This window comes from Periplaneta americana, chromosome 9 (genome assembly GCF_040183065.1).
Source record: "Periplaneta americana isolate PAMFEO1 chromosome 9, P.americana_PAMFEO1_priV1, whole genome shotgun sequence".
In the NCBI taxonomy this organism is placed as follows: Eukaryota; Metazoa; Arthropoda; class Insecta; order Blattodea; family Blattidae; genus Periplaneta; species Periplaneta americana.
The window spans coordinates 145,721,207-145,745,980 of record NC_091125.1 but is presented as its reverse complement, the minus strand read 5'-3'; positions in this window follow the sequence as shown (position 1 = coordinate 145,745,980).

Below are 24,774 nucleotides of genomic sequence, written 5' to 3'. Positions count from 1 at the left end.
ATTTAGTTACAAATTACATTAAGAGTGAAGTGTTTTCATTAATTTTTGAGTTTCAAAATGTTTTGTGTTTTTATTCTAATTACTGTTTTCAATTATATGTGTATTTTCAAATGTATGTTTTTTTTTCCTCCCTTCTGTATTGTGACGAAGCCTATCACTGTATGTTTAATGGCTTAATAAATTGAATTGAATTGAATATGTTCCAAGTCAGCGATGTATGCGTGCATAGAAGGGGAAACGTACTGGCCACCCTACCCCATTCTCTTCTGGCTTAGTTGCCTCATGAGTAGATCAGATTTTTATGGCCTCTGGAATTATATATGCACTATATGCTCTAAAAATACCAAAATATGACAAAACTTAGAAATATGACATAAAATAAATTAACTGTCTAAAGATAATTAGAAAACAATTTTTATTCACCATTCCACAGAATTGTTTTGTTCTGTTTTAGGTTTTACTTTTTAACAAAATAATGTGCCCTCAATGAGAGTGACAATAATTATCCAGAATAAAAGCACTACAGAATAATTTGAAAGATAAAAATGATTAAACACAGGAATTGTTAAGTAAAAAAAAAAATCCAGAGAAATGCAAACCTAATCGAATCTTGATTACACAACTTTTAACACTATATCACTTCGGACTATGTAATATATCTCTTTCTCGTTTTAAATTTTACCGTATCTGGTTAACATGTTTCAGCCTGCTATTGGCCATCTTCAAAACTGGTTGTTGCTGGTCTTGGCGCCTTTTGTTTTGTTTCCTGTGGGGGTGTGTTTGTGTAGAGCAACTCAATTTCAGAACACACACACTCTTTGACTCCATATTACACTACATTTCACATGCTCCATCCTTCTCCATATCTACATTTCAAATAATTCCATTCGCTTCTCTTCACTTCGTCGTAATGTCCATGTTTCTGACCCATACAATGCTACACTCCACACAAAGCAATTCACTAGTCTCTTCCTTAGTTCTTTCTCCAGAGGTCCGCGGAATATGCTCCTTATACTATTAAAAGCTTTCTTTACCATTGCTATCATCCTTTTGACTTCCTGGCAGCAGCTCATGTTACTGCTTATAGTACACCCCAAGTATTTGAAACTATATCCACTTGCTCTACTGCCTCATTTAGAATACGCAAGTTTACCTTCTTCACTTTTCTTCTTATGACCATACTCTTCCTACTGGTGACATTTATCTTCATTCCATACTGCTCACAGCTGTCATTTAGCTCCAATAGCATATCCCTTAGTATCATCTCCTCTTCTGTTAACAACGCCACATCATCAGCAAATCTTATGCACTTTATTATTCTTCCTCCTACTATCACTCCTCCCATGCGCTGAAAAGAGTTCTTCACCAAATCCTCCAAGTAGATGTTGAACAGGGTAGGTGATAAAGGGCATCGTTGTCGTACTCCTCTCCCTATTTCACTTCCTTCCGACATTTCTTTTCCTATCCTGACTTTGATTCGTTGTTTCATATAAAGATTACTGAACAGCCTCCTCTCTTTCCAATCCACGCCAATTTTCTTTAGAATCCCCATCATTTCATTCCAATCCACTCTGTCAAATGCCTTTTCTAGGTCCACAAATACTATATACACTTCTTTATTCTTCTCTAGGTATCTTTCGCCGATTGTTCGTAGCAGTCCAATTGCATCTCTCGTACCTTTTCCCTTCCTGTAGCCAAACTGCTGTTCTTCCAACTTAGAATATAAACGTCGATTCAGTATTCTCAGGAAAATCTTCGCCGAGTGCGATATGAGGCTGACAGTCCTGAACTCGTTACATTTCTCGGCATTATTTTTCTTCGGTATTGGAAGCAACACTGTGTCCGTGAAATCTTCAGGCCAGTCGCTTTGTTCATATATTTCGTTGCATAATGATAGAATTTCATTCTTGTCTTCACCCAAGCATTTCACTAATTCAAAGGGGATTCCATCAACTCCTGTTAAGGTCTTGTTATGAGTACAGACGTAAGAAAGCCGATCAAGACAAGATTGCGAACCGTTTAAAGTAATCAGTACTACTTTCCATTTTTATCAACAGTAATCTCACTAGAGATCTTGATTTATCTAGAGAAAATCAAAACTCGAGTGGGATTTAATTGACTATTATACCAATAAAAGAAAGTATATAAAGATTAGAAGTAACAAAGTACTCCAATACATTAAAATATTAATTGACTTACGAAAATAAACTTACTTACTTACTTACAAATGGCTTTTAAGGAACCCGAAGGTTCATTGCCGCCCTCACATAAGCCCGCCAGCGGTCCCTATCTTATTATAGGGATACGTAACAAGCTGTTTTTTTCACGGTGATGGGTTGTTAGTCCTCCGCCCAACCCCCAAGCTGGAGGACCACCCCTTATCGGCTGTCCACGACTGCTTATTCAATATATTCGCAGCTACCCTCCATATCTGGAGGCCGTCTCCTCTATCCGCAACCTGAGGACGCGCCATGCCGTGGTGATAGGGACCCACAATACATGGCTACGAAAATAAAACTGTCTTCAAATGTATTATTGTACCATCTCAACATTACGCTAGATGGCAGTAGTGTGTTATGATTAACTGTTGTCTTGTTATCAGTTGTGCCAACTATGGAATCTTCATTGAACTCTGTGGACGGTTACTAGTCAAGAAGGCTTTGTTGATTCAGTTTCATTTTTATTAAAACATTTGCATTCCACTTCAATCATTCGCATCCCAGTAATCAATGTCACTTGACAGATGATTTTCAATAAATCTTAGTATTAAATAATCTCTGATACGTGACTATTCATAATATGATATAACAGAAGCTATAACATAACCTAAACAATATAAACGAGTGTTAGAAACGTTTTAATTAGGGAAGATGAAATAAACAAGAAACGTTTTAATTAAAGATGATGAAATAAAAAATTAATATGAATAATTTTTAAAAGGAAACAATTACTGAAAGTACAATTTTCAAATTTGAATGTTTTAGTGGTTGGTGGTTCAGTTGATGTTATATTGGACGTGTGCGTAAAAGAAGTGAACTCGTTGACGTACATGGTGTATTCCTCAACTTTATCAGGATTTCCGAATGGTGCTCTTCATTTATTTGTAAATAGGGTTTCAGGAAGATGCATAGCTATGACTAGTGACCAGTTCTTGAATGCCAGTGCGAGTCATATTTGAAACTGCTGTGCATCGACTGGAGTGGTTTGTAATTATCTGTATTTTTTTTTTTACGTCCAGACCAGCGCAGTTTGAAATGTTGGCAGACAAAGAAATAAATTCTAGGGTAGTGATAAAATTAAACAAATGCTAGGGACGAGATAAAATTGTGCGATAAGCAGCCATGACTGGTTGAAAGACGTCCTTTCGTACCGTTTTATTGGTCAAAAGTAGTGTGACGTAGTAAAAGTGTAATAGTCACTTTAATCCATAATTTTTGTTCAGAAAAAATCGCAAGTTTTAAGGTGACATTGTGATCGAGATGCATTTAAGAGCTGGATCATCTCCTCCCCCCCCCCCCATGATCATGGAGACAGGCGGCTGTTTGAGTGTGAGATGACGGCATGGCAGCTGTAGGTCGGTGGTGTCCAGGTGGCTAGCACGCTCCAGCATTGTGCTGTCTCAAGACGTGTGCTCCAGTGCTTTCACAAGATGCCTAATACCAGTGACGTACAACAGCTCTAACGTAGCCTACTGTTTTGTACTAGAATGCTGCCTAATCTCAACGGCTTATAATAATTCTAGACAGATAATAACGCCTACAAAAATTGGATTTTGTATGTTTTGCTTATTGTTTGTTTTATTATGTATATTTCAGACTTTGTGCATAAAATTCGTGGCCCTATATTAATTGTACCAGAACAATGGAAGGAGTCCATAATCGTACCTATCTTTAAAAAGGGGGACAAGACTAACTGTAGTAACTTTCGAGGAATATCACTTCTGTTGACAGTTCGATCAATTAAAATGTGTCTCAGTGAAACGTACAGCAGAGTCCGTATAGGTCAGTTTCTGTCAGATGTGTTTCCAATTCACTGTGGGCTAAAGCAAGGAGATGCACTATCACCTTTACTTTTTAACTTTGCTCTAGAGTATGCCATTAGGAATGTCCAGGATAACAGACAGGGTTTGGAATTGAACGGGTTACATCAGCTGCTTGTCTATGTGAATATGTTAGGAGAAAATCCACAAACGATTAGGAAAAATACCGGAATTTTACTTGAAGAAACTGAAGAAATAGGTTTGGAAGTAAATCCCGAAAAGGCAAAGTATATGATTATGTCTCGTGACCAGAATATTGTACGAAATGGAAATATAAAAATTGGAAATTTATCCCTTGAAGAGGTGAGAAAATTCAAATATCTTGGAGCAATAATAACAAATATAAATGACACTCGGGAGGAAATTAAACACAGAATAAGTATGGGAAATGCCTGTTATTATTCGTTGAGAATATTTATAATCCAGCCTGTTATAAAAAAATCTGAAAGTTAGAATTTATAAAACAGTTATATTACCGGTTGTTCTATATGGTTGTGAAACTTGGACTGTCACTTTGAGAGAGGAACATAGGTTAAAAATGTTTGAGAATAAGGTGCTTAGGAAAATATTTGAGGCTAAGAGGGATGAAGTTACGGGAGAATGGAGGAAGTTACACAACGCAGAACTCCACGCATTGTATTCTTCACCTGACATGATTAGGAATATTAAATCCCAACGTTTGAGATGGGCAGGGCATGTAGCAAGTATGAGCGAATCCAGAAATTCATATAGAGTGTTAGTTGGGAGGCCGGAGGGAAAAAGACCTTTGGGGAGACCGAGACGTAGATGGGAAGATAATATTAAAAATGGATTTGAGGGAGGTTGGATATGATAGAGACTGAATTAATCTTGCACAGGATAGGGACCAATGGCGGGCTTATGTGAGGGCGGCAATGAACCTCCGGGTTCCTTAAAAGCCAGTAAGTAAGTAAGTACATCAATAGTAGTTGAGTAGCAGTAATAATTTAGAGGGCATATCGGATCAGACAAGTGTGACATCATCCTAGCGATGGAGCATAAAAGTTGTAATTCTAAAAAGTTAAGATTTTAATCCCCACACTATGTGGAAGCCAAAAATTGTCCTTCTGAAGTTACACATATTTATAATTCATTCCACATTTTACTGTGATCTAGTAAAATATATCATGCCACGTTTCCGCTAATTCCAGTCCTTTCAGATGTCCTTGAAAAGTGGCCCGACACTTTCCGTTGTTATAAATAAATTCCAAAATTACCATCACATTATAAACGTGTGACGCATTGGACTTTTAATTAGTTGCATTAGATGCCATTTTAAACATGTGACGATGAATTAAATTTGTCGTAGCGGCATATTTGTTAAAGTTTTGCAATGGCTAATGTTAAAACACGAATAATAGGAATTCTACATTCCTGTACGTTGAAACGGCAGTCGCCTCAATATTGCGTATCCTAGTATATTATAAACGTAAAACACTGCGTATATTACAAACTGGGTGAAATTTAGTGCCGCTGTAGGAAACGCATAAGCTGTGGTAGCGACCTGTAATTTATGTTCAATTAAGAGGTCATGCAGACATGCGACCCGTGCAGGTATGTGACCCTCTGCACATCCCGCTTCGTCTGACCCACTACAAACAGGGATGTACATTTGGGGTTCTGTAAACTGAGCGCTACTGGAAAAGTACATTACAGACTGGGTTCTGAAAAGAGATTATAAATAGGTACTAGCGAACGAATAACATTCTACCGGTTTCATTAGTGCCATGAAAGAGAATAGATAGTAAAAAATATATATGGGAAATGCCTGTTATTATTCAGTCTGCTGTCAAAAAATCTGAAAGTTAGAATTTATAAAACAGTTATATTACCGGTTGTTCTGTATGGTTGTGAAACTTGGACTCTCATTTTGAGAGAAGAACAGAGATTAAGGGTGTTTGAGAATAAGGTTCTTAGGAAAATATTTGAGGCTAAGAGGGATGAAGTTACAGGAGAATGGAGAAAGTTACACAACGCAGAGCTGCACGCATTCTATACTTCACCTGACATAATTAGGAACATAAAATCCAGACGTTTGAGATGGGCAGGGCATGTAGCACGTATGGGCGAATCTAGAAATGCATATGGAGTGTTTTAGTTAGAAGGCCGGAGGGAAAAATACCTTTGGGGGAGGCCGAGAAGTAGGTGGGAAGATAATATTAAAATGGATTTGAGGGAGGTGGGATATGATGGTAGAGACTGGATTAATCTTGCTCAGGAAAGGGACCAATGGCGGGCTTATGTGAGGGCGGCAATGAACATCCGGGTCCCTTAAAAGCCAGTAAGTAAGTAAGTAAAGATCAATTTTTAGTTCTATATAATTGATCTGTTATGGTAACAATGATTATTAGAGGAGAAAAATTCGCTCCGGCGTCGGGGACCGAACCCGAGTCCTTGGTTCTACGTACCAAGCGCTCTAATCACTGAGCTATGCCGGAGTTCAATCAACAGCACCGGATCGAATTCCTCTCCTCTAGTGTTTTTCCCTTTATGGTCTTACTCCATGTTCAACATATATGTTGACATATATTAACCCTAAGTTAACTGCCATTATACAAGGAGCGCAATCAATTCAGTGACTTGGTGGCCGTGATTTCACAGTATATGCACTGTTGGGCGAAGAATCTACGTAAAGATGAATTTTTGGTCTTACAGAATTTATCTATTATGGTAACAATGATTATTAGAGGAGAGGGATTCGATCCGGTGCTGTGGATTGAACTTCGGCGTAGCTCAGTGGTTAGAGCGCTTGGTACGTAGACCCAAGGATCTAATAATCAAAATATATTAGGTATTGACTTAATAATTGTAAAATATGGATATACAGGGTGATTCATAATTAACTGTACAAACTTTTTGAGTGTAATGTAGAGGTAAAAATTTAAGACTAAAATGTTCTATACAACTTTCCCCGCAAATCTTTAATTTCAGAGGTATAATGCATAATGTCCTAACTTGCTAGTTATGAAAACATTGGCTAGAAAAGTTTTCGAATATGTCACGTTCACCTATATAGCGACTGCGGTAGATGTTTGTTATTCGTACACCCAACTACAGTTGATTCCGATGTCATAGAACTTTCTTTACTTTACTGTACGTAGGCATGTTTAGTTGTATGGCGCTGTTATATTTCCCACCATTAGTACACATTCATTCTGTCGTTAGTTCAGTACGGTATGATAGGTCGTGTAGGACCAGTTGGTTGGCCAGCCAGATCACCGGACCTGAACCCTCTGGACTTCTACCTTTGGGGCCGTCTAAAGGCACTCATTTATGCTACTCAAATTCTAAACGTAGCATAACTACAGCAACGAACTCAAATTAGCGGTGTAAATGTTCGAAATGAGTTCAACCGATTCTGTAACATTTCAAGATCAGTACATACCAACGTACAATATAGATAAAGTCCTATCAAGTCGGTATCAACTGTAGTGGGTGTACGAATGACAAACATCTACCGCAGTCGCTATGTAGGAGAACATGACACATCCTGTGGCTTTACGGGCCCATGTTTTTGGTATCTAACAAGACAGGACATTATGAATCATAATTCTGAAAGTAAGGATTTGTGAGAAAAGTTGTATAGAACATTTGTCTTATTTTTATCCCTATATTACATCTACGAAATTTGAATAGTAACTTATGAATCAACCTGTATAATAAAATGAAAAAAATTACCAAGTTCTGAAGGCCAACAGCAGGCCGAAACATGTTAACCAAGTTCAGTAAAATTTAACACGAGAACGACATATAATACATATTCCGAAGTGATATAGTGTTAAGAGTTGTGTAATCAAGATGTATAAAATTTACTGTTAAAGAATACATAGTCTTGGAGAGTATCTGTTATGTTAATTTAATTTTCATTTAGATTGAAGTTGAATATCAGAGAATTAAAGTCGTTTTCTTGTAAAGTTATAAAATTAGTTAAGATAAATTTTCACGCATTCTTTTCACATCATTTTTGCAATATTTATTTATTTATTTATTTATTTATTTATTTATTTATATACTTATCTGTCTGTTTATTTATTTATTTTATTTTATTTATTTAATTTTTTAATCTATCTATCTATCTATCTATCTATCTATCTATCTATCTATCTATCTATCTATCTATCTATCTATCTATCTATCTATCTATCTATCTATCTATCTATCTATCTATCTATCTACCTACCTACCTACCTACCTACCTACCCACCCACCCACCCACCCACCCACCCACCCACCCACCCACCCACCCACCCACCCACCCACCCACCCACTAATTTTTTTTTTCTATCTATCTGTCTATCTATCTATCTATCTATCTATCTATCTATCTATCTATCTATCTATCTATCTATCTATCTATCTATCTATCTATCTATCTATCTATCTATCTATCTATCTATCTATCTATCTATCTATCTATCTATCTATCTATCTATCTATCTATCTATCTATCTATCTATCTATCTATCTATCTATCTATCTATCTATCTATCTATCTATCTATCTATCTATCTATCTATCTATCTATCTATCTATCTATCTATCTATCTATCTATCTATCTATCTATCTATCTATCTATCTATCTATCTATCTATCTATCTATCTATCTATCTATCTATCTATCTATCTATCTATCTATCTATCTATCTATCTATCTATCTATCTATCTATCTATCTATCTATCTATCTATCTATCTATCTATCTATCTATCTATCTATCTATCTATCTATCTATCTATCTATCTATCTATCTATCTATCTATCTATCTATCTATTCTGGTAGAGTTAAGGGCATGAGGCCTTCTCTTCCACACTACCTGAAGTGAAATACGTAATGAAACAATAACAAAAATACTAAAGTCATACTTACTTTTAGAGCTTGGAAGTTTATGCAACTTTCTAGACCCGAAACAGGCATGCAAATATGCTTAAAAAGGCAGACATGTGCGGAGAAATAGTTACCGTATAAGAGAGTGTTAAACATTTGAAAGAAAAGAAGAAAAAAAACTTTTTTTTTCTGAGAAAACTATGAACTTTCACCTTTTTGTTACACACAACATGAGCTATTCGCTCTGGATATCTGCAGGTTTTTTTTTTCACTTCCATCCTGTATCGTAACCTTACATTTATTCATTAAACAAGCAGCTGGAAGGAATTACCACTAAGAACAATAATATAGGCTACCAACTCTTGCAGGCTATCCAAAGTAACAAAGCGTGTATCATGTTACATTCCGGACACATTAGCACTGTACAGGGTCTGCAACACGAAATCAAAGCTTATCTGTCACACAATAACTCATAATTACTGAAATTCGAAGTGGAACAGAGAACATTATAGCAGAGGGTGAATTCCTCGCGCACGAGTTTTATTTATTTGTGATGACGAAGCTGTGTTCGGCGGAGTCTATTTAGGAACAAATGAATGACCAAAAGCGCGGAACATTACGTCTGTTAATTAATATAGTGAAAACTTGTGTTTCTCGCCACCGCGGAACTGACTGCAGTCAATAATGGAACGGTCGATGTGTATGACGTCAATAAAACGGTGTGACGTACAGTAGTGTGGGATTTTTTTTTTTTATTAATCACAAGTGAAATTTCAACCAGCCTTTCACTCCCACAACTCATACTTTCGATCTTTATTTTTTGCTTGATACGGACCAAATTCTCTAACATAGGGGAGAGTTTCTCGCTGGAATCGGTAGCTCAACGAATTTTCTTGACAGATTTATCAAAGATGTTTGACATTTATACTCTTTATGACGGTTGAATGTAGAAAAAGATATCACAGGTGGCGATGAATTGTATTGGTTTTATTTGAAAATGAGGAAAGATGGCTGATAATTGCAGTCAGAAACTTATCGAACTTGTACGATGTCACCCGTAGGTTTATTTATATGATACACGGGATGAAAACTATAAAAACACGAAACTTACAGAAGAAATCTGGAGACAAATACCAGATTATCTGAAAATAAATAGGGCTATATTTTATTTTTATGAAATTTAATAGTATTAATTAAATATTTGAAATAATGTATCTATGTCTTAACAGTTTACATAATTTTAATTAGAACATAACAAAGAATCCTCTATCACATCATGAATAGCAAAAAACTGAGGTCCATTCAATCTGAAATAACGCCTAAACGTATCATCATTCAAATCGAAACTAGTGTCCAAAACTCGCCCTTATTTTCGTAATATACAATGTAATTTTCAGATATTTCTGGCTTTAATTTTAGGCCTACTTTTTTTTTTTCATTAACAAAATATGTTCATGTAACTCCATTTCCTCATCATCTGAATACTCAGATTCAACATAGCATTCGTACGTAATTTGTAAAGTACGACAATATACTTACAGGTTATATATTTAAGTACGACAATATACGTAAATAAATACATAACCTATAATATTTCACCCAACGAGTGATTCCTATAATCAGAAAAATGCTTTCTGCATGAAGGCAGAGCATAGATGATCATAGCGAGGTGTGATCTGTGATAACGAGAACTCGACAAGTGTGTGGAGGAAGGCTCTTCGCCTCTTTCTCGCAACACATTTCTCGCTGGCGAAAACTCTGCAAGTGTGTTAGGGGCCTAACTTGTGAAATAATTCCTATAAAAATGCAAAATTACGAGGAGAAATATCTTTCAGTTATTCTCTGAAACGATAGAATTAGACCGTAACTGCCCGCTATGCCCAGAACACAACAAAGGCAGAAGAAGAATTCACAAAATGTATGCAGAAGTTAACATTTTCATCATTGCTGAGTACTTTCTCTACGCTCATTATATTATCATGTCATCAGCGAATTGAAACATATTTAGATACACATCTCGCTTAATCTAGAGCCTGTTTCCATTTTCTCATTATCATTAGTAAACATAATCGCCTTCATAATTTGCACCTCTGTAAAGGTGCCTGGTATCACGTTCTCCCTCATTACGGTGACAGGACGTGCACTTAAAATGCAGGTGACGGATGGGATCGTTGTTAAAAAGCTGTAATTTCGCTGAATCAAGTCACCGAGTACTGAGTAATGTGAAACAAGGGAGGCATTCAGAGCAACACATCACATGGCTAGTTCCACACACACATTAGTAACAAGTCCAGCCGTCTAATAATAGGTTCAACGGATTTATTACATGCAGGAATTATATTGTCACCAGTGATTTTTATTCTTTTTCTTCCTCTTCTCTTCCTTTAAATTCTCGATCTTTTCCATCTCCTAACTCTTCCTCTTTTCTTTCTTTTCACTCTTGCTTTTTCCTTTCTTTTCACTCTAGCTCTTCTATTTCTTATCACACTGCTCTTTTCTTTCTAATAATTCTTCCTCTTTTTTCTATTTCACTCTTGCTCTTTTTTCTATTTCACTCTTGTTCTTTTTTCTATTTCATTCTTGCTCTTTTCTTTCTTATCAATCTGGGTCTTTTTTCTATCTCACTCTTACTCTCTTTTCTATTTCACTCTTGCTCTTTCTTTCTTTTCACTCTGCTCTTTTCTTTCTTATCACTTTTGTTCTTTTTTCTATTTCACTCTTACGCTTTTCTTTTTTATTACTCTTGCTCTTTTCTTTCCTTACACTCTTGCTCTTTTTTCTATTTCACTCTTACTCTCTTTTCTATTTCACTCTAGCTCTTTCTTTCTTTTCACTCCTTTTCTTTCTTATCACTCTTGCTCTTTTCTTTCTTAACAGTCTGGGTCTTTTTTCTATTTCGCTCTTGCTCTCTTTTCTATCTCACTCTTGCTCTTTTTTCTATTTCACTCTTGCTCTTTTTTCTATTTCACTTTTACTCTCTTTTCTATTTCACTCTTGCTATTTTCTTTCTTATCATTCTTGCTCTTTTTTCTATTTCACTCATGCTCTTTTCTTTCTTATCACTCTTGCTCTTTTATCTATTTCACTCTTGCTTTTTTTCTATTTCACTCTTGGTCTTTTTATCTATCTCACTCTTACTCTTTTTTTCTATTTCACTCTTACTCTTTTCTTTCCTTACACTCTTACTATTTTCTTTTCTTAAACTCTTGCTCTTTTCTTTCCTTACACTCTTACTCTTTTCATTCTATACACACTTACTCTTTTCTTTCCTTACACTCTTACTCTTTTCTTTTCTTACATTCTTACTCTTTTCTTTCCTTACACTCTTACTCTCTTCTTTCCTTACACTCTTACTCTTTCCTTTTCTTACACTCTTGCTCTTTTCTTTCCTTACACTCTTACTCTTTTATTTCCTTACACTCTGACTCTTTTCTTTCCTTACACTCTTACTCTTTTCTTTCCTTACACTCTTACTTTTTTCTTTTCTTACGTACACTCTCACTCTTTTCTTTCCTTACACTCTTACTCTTTTCTTTCCTTACACTCTTACTCTTTCCTTTCCTTACACTCTTACTCTTTTCTTTCCTTACACTCTTACTCCTTTCTTTCCTTACACTCTTGCTCTTTTCTTTCCTTACACTCTTGCTCTTTTCTTTTCTTACACTCTTGCTCTTTTCTTTCCTTACACCCTTACTGTTTTCTTTTCTTACACTCTTACTCTTTTCTTTCCTTACACTCTTACTCTTTTCTTTCCTTGCACTCTTACTCTTTTCTTTCCTTACATTCTAACTCTTTACTTTACTTTCACTCTTACTCTTTTCTTTTCTTACACTCTTGCTCTTTTCTTTTCTTACACTCTTACTCTTTTCTTTTCTTACGTACACTCTTACTCTTTTCTTTCCTTACACTCTTACTCTTTTCTTTCCTTACACTCTTACTCTTTTCTTTCCTTACACTCTTGCTCTTTTCTTTTCTTACACTCTCGCTCTCTTCTTTCCTTACACTCTTGCTCTTTTCTTTCCTTACACTCTTACTCTTTTCTTTCCTTACACTCTTACTCTTTTCTTTCCTCACACTCTTACTCTTTTCTTACGTACACTCTTACTCTTTTCTTTCCTTACACTCTTACTCTTTTCTTTCCTTACACTCTTACTCTTTTCTTTCCTTACACTCTTGCTCTTTTCTTTCCTTGCACTCTTACTCTTTTCTTTCCTTACATTCTAACTCTTTACTTTACTTTTACTCTTGCTCTTTTCTTTCTTATCACTGTTGATTTATTTTTTGCCTTTTCCTATCAATCTTGCTCTTTTCTTTCCTTTCACCCTTCCTCATTTCTTTTCTTTCCATTTTCTTCTTACTTTCTTTTTATTCTTGCTCTTCTCTATCCTTTACTTTTTGTTGTTTACTTAGCTTTCTTTTCTTTTTTTAATCATTTCTTTCCTTTTACTATTGCTCTTTTCTTTGTTTTCTTTTAGTCTTGCTCTTTTCTCCTTTTTACTTTGCGTTATTTTCGTCCCTTTCTTTCTTGTTCATTTCTTTTCTTCTCCTATTTTGTTGCTTCACGATAAGTCGCAATTATTATTAAAAGCAATTACAACTCTGTGAGCTGACGGTTTCTTTGTTGAGAGGTGAAGAGCCTGAACCAATGAATATTTTATGAAATGTGATGGAAAAGGAGGTTCCGCGAATATCTTTTCTTGCATTATCATTCCAACACTACTCCGTCACTGCTACATTGTCATCTCATAGCATCTGAGCCCCCTATTGCAATTTAAAAGCAATGTTAAACAAAAGAAGTCGGTAGCCATTTACTGAATTTGGTTTCGTCCGTTACATTACACAAGCCGCCACTGACCATGCAGTCTTAGGTGGAGTATTTTGGGAGCACTTTACGGTGTCACTAATTGCTGGGGGTAATGTCTCCCTGCATTCCAGAGATCTTAGCATCCCGACCCGCCCGGTATAAATCCTCCCTTTGTTGCACGAGTTAACAGGAGTAGGACATACGACCCGCTTTACATTCGTGTCGGAGAAGTTGCCGCATTACATAGGCGGGCACTTATCAGGTAATTTCAATCTTGAGATGTAATCCTGTAAACTGGCTACATTATATAAGATTACAGCCTAGCCATGACTCAGCACGTTGAAGTAGTCCTACTCATTATGCAAGTCTGTGATCTGAGTGTAGTGGAATACGGAGAATTACGGGAGGAAACAGATACCGTATTTGCTCGTGTACTTTGCGCCATCGCGTATTTTACGCACCCTAAATTTTAAAGGATTATTTTGAACTTTAATTTTGCTCCGTGTACTTTCCGCACACATTTTACGTACAATTTTTTTTTAGTGTAGTATGAATTTTCCTTCCCTAAATTCCATTGCCTATATTTGCATTCCACGGCATTGTTGATTGACTAGTACCGCTTCACAAAGAAACCGTAAATAATATTACTTCAGCACTGATGCTTGTCCTTGTAAATTACCTCTAAGGGCAGTGACAGTGACTAGTTTTACTGTTTAATAGGTATCGTGAAGTTGTCACCGCAACATGAAGTAGCCATCGATCAAACACCTTTAGGCCTATGAACTTGTACAATGTACTCAATTAAAGACTACCTATTGAGAATGCTACGTCTGCTATGTACTTTACATTCATTATGATTTTCATATACCATATTTAATTATTATTTATAATTCAAGATTAGCAGTAGTCTTAGGTGAGAAAAGTACTGTATACTTAATTGCTATACTTGAATAAAACCCAGATCAAGAAGTCTAATAAAAAAAATCGCATATTTTACGCACCCCAATTTTTCAAACAGCCAAAGTAGATTAAAAAGTGCGCAAATTACGCGAGCAAATACGGTATCTCTAATAGACGAACAAATTAGGTTCCACTTTCTGTTGTATGCATGTATGTATGTATGTATGTATGTATGTATGTATGTATGTATGTATGTATGTATGTAGCAGTAGGTTGTTTTACGACGCTTTATTAACATCTTCGGTTATTTAGCGTCTGAACGAGATGAAGGTGATAATGCCGGTGAAATGAATCCGGGGTCCAACACCGAAAGTTACCCAGCATTTGCTCATATTAGGTTGAGGGACAACCTCGGAAAAAACCTCAACCAGGTAACATGCCCCAACCGGGAATCGAACCCGGGCCACCTGCTTTCGCGGCCAGACGCGCTGACCGTTACTCCACAGGTGTGGACTGTATGTATGTATGTATGTATGTATGTATGTATGTATTTATTCACACTGCAAATGGGTATACACCCGTTGGCAGTGTTAACTAATTAAACTCAATAATGACAACTAATAATAAACACAACTAAAAAAACAATAATAATAATAATAATAATAATAATAATAATAATAATAATAATAACAAGGAGCATCCTAAATTAAATGAAGCATGATTACTTAAAATAACATTTAAAGTAAATCTAATTTGTATCTTAATCCTGAGTTCCAATTAAGACTCACGAGCGTGACAGGTTCATACCTGCACAAGTACCTTTCGGCACTACACTTATTTCGCTGTCAACTCACTCACTGCACTGATTCTAACCTGATTTCACTGACACTTCTAATCATTTCACTGGTCAAATACTTTGCACAGACACTTCACTCACACAAACACACTTCACTTACACAATAGCCTTCACTGATACTACACATTTCACTGACACAACACACTTCCTCATTGAAACAATACTTCAAATAATTGATATCAATTACACCCTTTAAATAGTGTGTATAATATACTACCGTCTATTAGTAAAGTCCTTAAGCCTATTTTTAAATACATTTTTGGTTATTGGTAAAGCCTTTAGTAAATCTGCAGGTAAAGCATTCCAATCCCTGATAGTACGACTGAGAAAAGAAAACTTTCCAGTGTCCGTCCTCTGTCTTCTTTCCCTCAATTTATATGAGTGGTCGTTCCTTGAAGAGTAATTTGGCGGCTGCAACCTATTTTTTATTTCTCTCCAGGCAGGCCCACCTCTGTATGTTTTGAACATTGCGCATAATCGAATTCGCGTTCTCCGGTCCGTGAGTGTGTCCCATTTTAATGGTGAATTATTACGACAACACTTGAGAGCCCGTTTTTGAAGCTTTTCCAGTGTCTTAATATGTTCTAACCTGTAAGGATCCCAACATGCAACACCATATTCCATTACTGGACGAACTACTGATTTATATGCAATCTCTTTGGATTTATCAGAGCCTTTTCTTAGTACCCTCATCACAAAGTGTAACGCCCTCCATGTCTTTCCCGCTGTGTCAGTCACATGTAACACATTGCTGCTTTATTATTATTGTTATTATTATTATTATTATTATTATTATTATTACTTACAAATGGCTTCTAAGGAACCCGCAGATTCATTGACGCCCTCACATAAGCCCGCCATCAGTTCCTATCTTGAGTAGCATTAATCCAGTCCCTACCATCTTATTCCACCACCCTCAAATCTACAATATTTTAATATTATCCTTCCATCTACGCCTTGGTCTCCCCGAAGGTCTTTTCTCCTCAACTCTTCCAACTAACACTCTATATGCATTCCTAGATTCACCAATACATGCGTCCACACCTGTGGAGTAACGGTCAGCGCGTCTGACCGCGAAACGAGGTGGCCCGGGTTCGAATCCTGGTCGGGGCAAGTTACCTGGTTGAGGTTTTTTCCGGGGTTTTCCCTCAAGCCAATACGAGCATATACTGGGTAACTTTCGGTGCTGGACCCCGGACTCATTTCACCGGCATTATCACCTTCATCTCATTTAGACGCTAAATAACCTAGATGTTGATACAGCGCCGTAAAGCAACCTAATAAAATAAATGAAATACCCATACGTGCTACATACGCTGCCGACCTCAAACGTCTGAATTTAAATGTGCCTAATTACGTTAGACGAAGAATACAATGCATGCAATTCTGCGTTGTATAACTTTCTCCATTCTCCTGTAACTTCATTCCTCTTAGCCCCAAAAATTTTGCTAAGCATCTTATTCTCAAACACCCATAACCTCTGTTCCTCTCTCAAAGTGACAGTCCGAGTTTCATAACTATACAGAGCAACCGGTAATATAACTGTTTCAACCATATAACAAAAACCTCCCAAAAAAAAAGATGATTGATGACAATGGGGTGATGATAGCTAATAATGATGATGAAATAATATGATTGATGATAGTTAATAATCATGGTAATGATTGATGATGATGATGATGATGATGATGATAGAGGTGACAGCCACCGAGGTAGCTCAGTCAACTGAGGCGCTTGCCTGCTGATCCAGAGTTGCGCTCGGGTGTGGGTTGAATTCTCGCTTGGGCTTATTATTTGGTCGGGTTTTTTTCCAGGTTTTCTCCAACCATAAGGCTAATGTCAGGTAATCTACGGGGAATCTTCGTCCTCATTTTATCGACTACCATCTCACTATCACCAGTTCCATCGACGCTAAATAACCTAGTAGTTTATACAGCGTCGTTAAATAACAAAGTAAAAAAACAGAAGTGATTATAATGAATAATAATGGTGCTGATAATAGGGCGATGATAGTTAATAATTATGGTTTTTATTGATAAGTGGGATGATAGTTAATAATTGTGATGATAATTGATGATAGTAGCGGTGGCAGTTAATGTTATTAATGGTTGATAATAATAGGGTAATGATTATGGTAATATTCAAGTGATGGTGATAGATTTGTTGGTTTGTCTCATTGATTGGTTTCTTCCGAGGTTTTCCCCAGCCGTGGGACTGATGCCGGGTGGTCTATGGCGAGTCCTCTGCCTCACTTCATTTCACCCCCTTTGGTCTGATTACGTGGTTGGGTTTTTCCGAGGTTTTCCCCAACCATAAGGTAAATGCCAGGTAATCTTTTGGCGAAATCCTCGGGCCTCACCTCATCTCACTAAATCGCGCCAAAATTTTGTAGAAAATTTCAAAATTGTAAAAAGTGTAAAATATTGTAAAAGTTGTAAAAATTTGTAAAAATTGTAATTGTAATTGTAATCTTGTAAAATTTTGACTTGTTCCACATCTTAAAGCTTCATTGCTAATGTAAGATCTATGAAATATAATAAATGAAATGAAAAAAAAGAGAAGATACTGATAATATTGATGACGTTGATGATAATGATGCCTGCAGTAATCATGTCTTTGCCCCGTCGTGCTGAAAGCTCCTCCTTTTCCTTGGGAACAGGTTGAGGGCACGTGCTTGAGTAACCAAAGCAAATCAAAACGGCTCGCGCCCCACGGGAGCGGAACCGTCGCAGTCGGCTGACAAGAGTCCCTCCTTGAAGACAAAGCTCTCTTCCGCCGCTTAAGTGCCGCTGAACATGGTGTACCTGTCTCAGAGAGTTCACGCTCCGCCGTGTGGCATGGCGTCAGGCTTCCGCTCTTACTCATAACGTCGCGTCGTCGTGCCGGACGCAAACGAAATCCTCGTAACAATGAGTTGGATATACATACCTCAACCTCATTTTCTTGAAGGCCTTATCAGATTCACGAAGATCTTATTCAGATATCTCGCCTTTCCAGTTTTCAGCAGTACCCCTTCTTTATGCAAGGTTAGGGTGATCAGACGCCCCATATTGTTAATTTCATAACATGACCAGCCTTCCATACAATCATGTTCTCTTTGGTGAAGAGTAATATTACTGATAAATTAAAGTAATCGGGTAACATAATTCGTAGAAATAAATCAAATAAAATAATGACTGATGAGATAAACAAATCCAATAAACACAAATAGAATAGTACATTATGCAACGAGCCTATAATGGTAGTAATTAAGACGCGAGAATTTTCATACGAGCATCTTAATTACCATTACAGGCAAGTTTCATTTGACTTTTTACGCTCGACCATATTTCTAACTTGAAATTATTCATAATTATTCATGTTATGGTTATCGAAGTGAGGAGCGGAACTGACTTCTAAATTGTGAGATGTGCGCAGACGCGAAAGTGTTGATTTTTTCCGAAGAACGAATGTCATTGACCTTGATATATAGAATAACATGCGTATTAAACTCGATATAACCTGAAAATTGATTTAGAATTGAAAAACGAGATGACAAATTGGATTTTGAATATTATTTACAATTAACGCTAATTATTATAGTAACAGAACATAACCTTCGGCGACAGTATTGGATTTTCAGCCTCCGTGACGTTTCGCTAGTTCTCTTTCGATTGCATATTCGAAAATAATCGATACTTGCGGTTTTATAATGGTACAATGGTGATTTCTCATTGGCTGAAAAACTGAACTATAATGAATAGGTGTACTTTAATGAGGTGCATTAAAGGGCTACTACCAGGTGTATAATTACTACATTTCGGCATGATCGAGCATAAAAAATATAATGCACTTCCTTTTTTTCAAACATATTTAAATGCCAATCAAACACTCTAATATAATAATAATAATAATAATAATAATAATAATAATAATAATAATAATACTTACGGCTTTTAGGGAACCCGGAGGTTCATTGCCGCCCTCACATAAGCCCGCCATCGGTCCCTATCCTGAGCAAGTTTAATCCAGTCCCTACCATCATATCCCATCTCCCTAAAATCCCATCCTCCCATCCCATAACAAAATTCTATAGTGATGAAATTATCGGATATTGAGATATTTTGTGGTAGATTAAAAGAACTATTTACAAGAAACCATGTCTGAACGAGTCTCAATTACTGACCAAGTGCCTAGTAAGTTTGCGTTTGAATTGAATTTTATTTCGACAGTCCCTGATGCTAGCAGGTAACGAATTCCAGAGTCTTGGCAGGGCTATTGTGAAAGAGGATGAGTATGAGGAGGTGCGATGAGATGGTATTGTTAGTATTGTTTCATGGCGAGAGCGTGTGTTCAAATTGTGGTGGGAAGAGAGGTAAGTGAAGAGAGACGACAGGTACGAAGGAATAGAAGAGTTCAAGATTTCGAAGAGAAAGAGAAGTGAATGTAAATTTCTTTTCTTATCTAGTTTAAGCCAACCTATTGCTTCCAGGGATGGGGTAATATGATCATATTTACGAACATTGCTTACAAAACGTACACACAAATTATGAGCACGTTGAAGTTTCATTTTGTTGTCGCTGGAAAGGTCAGTCAGTAAAATGTCAGCATAGTCAAAATAGGGAAATACAAGGGTCTGCACAAGGGACTTTTTTAAGCAAGAGGGAAGATGAACATTTATCCTTTTTAGCACATGAATAATAGAATATATTTTTCTGCAGGTTTCTGTGATTTGCATGTCCCAGTTGAGATTATTATCCATGTGAATGCCAAGATTTTTTACCGAAGAACTGAAAGGGATATGCACTGTACTTACTTTAACGGGGGAAATGTCGAGGTGCTTTACAGCGTCGGTTTGCCGTTTGTGTCCTAATATGATTGCTTGTGTCTTTCCAGGATTGATATTAAGATGGAATTTCTTTGTCCATGTCACAATCGAGTCAATGTCTTTGTTCAATTTATCTATAGCGTCATTTATTCGATCTAAGCGGGAAGAGATGTAGCATTGAAGGCCGTCAGCATACAAGTGATAGTTACAATGCCTTACATGAGATGTAATATCACTGACATATATTGTGAACAACAATGGTCCGAGTACCGCACCCTGTGGTATACCTGATGTTATGTTAAACCAGGAAGAGCTTCGATTCCCGGATACAACACATTGTTGTCTTTCCCGTAAGTAGGATTCGAACCAACTCACAGCAGTCTCTGACAAATGCAGATTTCTCAATTTATGGGTGAGCAGGTCGAAATTTACAGAGTTGAATAATAATAATAATAATAATAATAATAATAATAATAATAATAATAATAATAATAATAATTCTTTATTTATAGTGGCAGAGTAAGGCCATGGGGCCTTCTCTTACACTCTACCAGGTCACAAAGTATACAAGGAGTTAAAATCTAACAAAAAGTTAAAGAACAGAATTCTAACATATTAAAAAAAAAATAATAATAATAATAATAATAATGATAATAACAGCATAATAAAATCGACACTAAACAACATTAAAATAATACCATAATAGAAAAAAAAAGAAAGTAAAATACATTGGAATATAGTGAAACAACTCATATAGTACAAATTGTTAATATGGAAAAACGTAAGGAAGAATATATCAAAATGGAATGTAATAAAATAATAATAAAAATGGAAAGAAATACGAAAATTAAATAAAATTCACGATAAAAAGGCTATGATAATAAATTCATCGGCTGATAAAGAGAACAAAAAAGGGAAAGGAAGGAAAGAAATATATAGCCTATATTTTTACAAAACTATGGCAGAGAAAAGTGCTTATAATTGAAAGGAATCTAATTCAAAAAGTGCAATTTTAATTTATTCTTGAAACTAGACAATGTCCGACAGTCTCTGACATGTTGTGGTAGAGAGTTCCAGAGATGAGCTGCAGAGACGATGAAAGATAAAGAGTAGAAGGATGTTCTGTGTTTAGGAATGGAGAGTGTGATATGGTGTTGTGAGCGATTATCTATTTCGTGACATGAGGACAAATTTTGAAAACGAGAAGCTAGGGTTAGAGGTTTGAAGAATATTGAAGAATAAAGTGAGAGAGTGGATAGTTCTTCGCTCTTTGAGACGGACCCAGACAGCATATATAGTGAAGGTGTAATACGGTCAGATCTACGGACGTTGCAAATAAATCGAACGCATGCATTATGAACACGCTGTAGTCTGCAAATCTAGTCTTTCAGGTAAAGCTCACTGTAAAGCAGATTTTGAATAATTTCAAGGGAAAAATTGTTCCGGTGCCGGGTATCGATCCCGGGACCTCTGGTTGAACGTACTAGCGCTCTTACCAACTGAGCTACCCGGGAACTCCACCCGACACCGCCTCAACTATTCCCTTTATATTCACACAACTCGCGTGGGCTGACGAAACGCCAGAGACCCACATCGAGTGCACACAATCTCTGTGTGACTTGGAATTGTGGTTTTCTGTTTTCTCGATAATCGGCCCCGGAACAATTTTTCCCTTGAAATTATTCAAATCTGCTTTACAGGGAGCTTTACCTGAAAGACTAGATTTGCATAATATATACGTCACTGTGTACGTTAACAGAAAACCACAATTCCAAGTCACACAGAGATTGTGAGCACTCGATGTGGGTCTCTGGCGTTTCGTCAGCCCACGCGAGTTGTGTGGATATAAAGGGAAAAGTTGAGACGGTGTCGGGTGGAGTTCCCGGGTAGCTCAGTTGGTAAGAGCGCTGGTACGTTCAATCAGAGGTCCCGGGATCGATACCCGACCCCGGAACAATTTTTCTCTTGAAATTATTCACGCTGTAGTCTGTCTGTCAGTCTCATGTTAAGGTCAGTGCAGAGAGTGTCACAGTAATCAAAATGAGGCATCAAGAGCGACTGCACTAAATTCTTCTTGAGAAGCAACGGAAGGAAAATTTGAATTCTTTTACTTTTGCGGTATTGTGAAATAGACCTATAGGGTCAATCTTTATCAAGAGCATACTCATCATAGTCTCAGCCAAAATTAGTTCCCAGACGTAAATATCACTTATTTTGGAAACAGCTGATCCTCTGAACTCACCACATTCATCCTGTTTCCTATGTATGTATGTATGTATGTATGTATGTATGTAAAGGGACGTCATTTTATTTTTACTTCAATTTTTATTGTACCTGAGTTTTTGAATGTACTTCACTCCCACCCCTTCTATTAATGAAGTTCCATCTGTCCTCCAGACAGAATCAAGGCCGCATATAGTAAACAACACTGAGTTAGTGAGTATAGTACGTTCCAAAAATATGTTCGCGTTTTCCAGTGACGAAAGAGCTTTCAATATTGCATCATATTTTCGCACAGGTACTGTCCGTTTGCCTACGTCGCATCCCGGTTTCCCCCACCTGCTTCTGAACGCCCCCCTGTAAAAGCTGGGCTGTCTTGGCTCTTTTCTGAAAACATTATTTTCTGTTAGGAATTGAACGTTTGCGTAATATTATACAACTGTTTAAAATATCTTAACTAAAAGGGCCTCGTTGAGTAATTAACTGTCACGTGATTTCCCTCCTTTCTACGATCCTGCGGGCAGTACAGTAGATAGCATATCTGAGTAATTTTATCTCTGCGGGTCGGGCAGAAGTGAAGATTGAATTTATAGTACGTAAGGTACTATTTTATGGAGTAGGTACAGAATTATTTCAACATGAGTTACTAGTACGAAGGACGAAACTGCAATTGGAATTAGATGCAATAGTCTATAATGCGATAATATGCACAAAAGAACTGAAGCCTGTATCGAAATGAACGGCCACCATTTTCAAATATGTGTTTAAATATCCATATTATGATTATTTTTTCAATTTAACTTCATTCTCTAAATTGTACGCTAATGTGCTGTAGACAGTATAATATACACAGCGTAATGAATACGTTCGCATGGATAACTCAGTTCGCGAGTAAAAACACTCATTGTTAATACTGTACTGCATTTTGATTAAACAAAAACCTAATGAAAATTATCGAACTCAAAATCGCGATATTTCCAAGTTTACGTAAATGGATGAAGTACTTTTCTTCCCTCCTATAAGTCACCTAGTAAAGTGTTTTGTTTGTGTTTTACGCCAGTATCATCCAACTCCAGCCGTGGAAGGAGGTAGCGAACGGTGCTTCCGGTTCTCTAAAGATATAGGCAGGTTAATATTAAAAATATTAGTAAAAATAAAATGATGTCCCTGTACAAACTAGAATTCTGTCTCATAAAGAGAAAATCTACTCTTCAAGCGCTAGGTGTGAAGACCGTGGGAAAATTCGATCGCAGTTAGTTTTTAGTTGTGTCACCAAGTCTCCAGACGCCAGTTTGGCCTGGTGGTTAGACACCATGGAGAGAGCAGTAACAGGTCGGAGTTGAGGGACACCTGCGATAAGGCGTAGATACGTAGCCGTGTGCAACGGCCCGTCGCCAAACTCCATGCTTGGCTAGAGTCCCTTATATTCGAACCCAACACATGCCGAGGCGGAAACACGGTTATGAGAAACGGACTAATACATATACCGCTGGAGTAGAGAGGGAGTAGAATAGAGTTCCTTATCCATCATTTGTGCAAGCATTCGTCACATAATAACATCCTCTCAAGAGCAGGAATGTACAAATATTTTTATTTCTTAAAACAAATGGTTTCGTTTTAATTACAAAGCAATACGAAATTTAAAAGATGACACTCATTTTTCGGGGGAGCGATCATATTTTCGATCATGCTAGAACGAGGCACTATGCCAAATTAATTATGCTAAATGCCAGATTAATATATGCCATTAGGAAAGTCCAGGATAACAGATAGGGTTTGGAATTGAACGGGTTACATCAGCTGCTTGTCTATGCGGATGACGTGAATATGTTAGGAGAAAATCCACAAACGATTAGGGAAAATACGGGAATTTTACTTGAAGCAAGTAGAGAGATAGGTTTGGAAGTAACTCCCGAAAAGACAAAGTATATGATTATGTCTCGTGACCAGAATATTGTACGAAATGGAAATATAAAAATTAGAAATGTATCCTTTGAAGAGGTGGAAAAATTCAAATACTTGGGAGCAACAGTAACAAATATAAATGATACTGGGGTGGAAATTAAACACAGAATAAATATGGGAAATGGCTGTTATTATTTGGTTGAGAAGCTTTTATCATCCAGTCTGCTGTCAAAAAATCTGAAAGTTAGAATTTATAAAACAGTTATATTACCGGTTGTTCTTTACGGTTGTGAAACTTGGACTCTCACTTTGGGAGAGGAACATAGGTTATGGGTGTTTGAGAATAAGGTGTTTAGGAAAATATTTGGGGCTAAGAGGGATGAAGTTACAGGAGAATGG